The sequence below is a fragment of the Apium graveolens genome, chromosome 6 (genome assembly GCF_009905375.1).
Source record: "Apium graveolens cultivar Ventura chromosome 6, ASM990537v1, whole genome shotgun sequence".
In the NCBI taxonomy this organism is placed as follows: domain Eukaryota; kingdom Viridiplantae; phylum Streptophyta; class Magnoliopsida; order Apiales; family Apiaceae; genus Apium; species Apium graveolens.
Window position 1 is genome coordinate 85,612,701 of NC_133652.1, and position 1,401 is coordinate 85,614,101.

The window sequence follows — 1,401 nt, forward strand, 5'->3', positions numbered from 1 at the left end:
CTGCATAATTATATACTGTCATAAAAAATCAGGAAGCATGAGGATTGGCAAATGAAAACAACCTAAATAAGTTTATGTAACAGGAAAATGCCGCCAAGGAGAATAGTAACAAGAACTCACCTGGCTGCATTTGGTGGCCAGGGCAGTAATAATTAACAAGGGCATCGAGCACATACCTCACCATTAAGAATTAACGAAGAACCAAATGAGTATGATGATGAGGACTATGAAGAGTCAGAGGCTGAAGATACTCAGGGGATGGAAGTGCCACTGAACCCTATGGAGCAGTTTGTAGAATTTCTGAGGCAAAACCTGCAACAACAACGACCACCCCAGCAGCCCCAGCAGGCCATGGCTAATGCATTTAAATCTTTCAAGTCGGTCAAGCCCCCAGAGTTTCACGGTGTTGCTGACCCAGTTCATGCCAGGGCTTGGCTGAAAGAGGTAGAAAAGACCTTTGAGCAAATTGGCACTGAGGAAGCCCACAAGACTAATTTTGCCACTTATCTCTTAAAGGGTGAGGCTAACTATTGGTGGGAAGCCAAGAAAAATATGGAGCCCCAAGGGATTGTTACTTGGGAAAGATTCACTGAGTTGTTTTTAAAGAAGTATGTCCCGAAGTTTATGGAGATTTCGATGCAGCAAAAGTTCCTAGAGCTGAAACAAGAGAATATGAGCGTAGCGGAATATGTAGCTAAGTTCACAGAATTATCGAGGTTTATGCCACAGCTGGTGAGCACCGAAGAGCAAAAGGCTGAGAGATTTCAACAGGGATTGAAGCAGTGGATTCAGAACAAACTGGCAATTCTGGAGATAACTGACTATGCCACCTTAGTGTAGAAGGCCACAATAGCTGAAGCAGGGAGTGAAATGAGCCAGAAAATGAAGCAAACTAAGAAACGAAAGTTTGATGGTCGAAGCAGGAGTGTGGGAGGGGAGAGCTTCCCTAGTAAGTTTGTTAGGGGGACGGCCTCCCAACCTAACCGCAGTACAGGATTTGGGGGATCAGGGAGCGTGAGTATGGCCCGGAGCGGGAACCAAACGGGAATGTCTTATCATAGCCAACCACGACCTCCTCTTCCAGAATGCAAGAGCTATGGTAAGAGGCATTCTGGGCAATGTATGCAGAAACCGGTGACATGCTTTAAATGTGGTAAGGTAGGGCACTATGCCACAACTTGTAACCAGGAAGCGGCTAAGTGTTTTCAGTGTGGAAAGACATGACACATGAAGAAGGACTGCCCTGTGACAGCCCCAGCTAGCTCGAGGGGTAGTGTAGCTGCTTCTAACAGAGTGCCGACTGCCAGGACCTTTAATATGACTGTGAAAGAGGCCGTAAGGAACACCAATGTTATAGCAGGTACGCTCCTCCTAAACTCCAATCCCGCCAATGTGCTATTT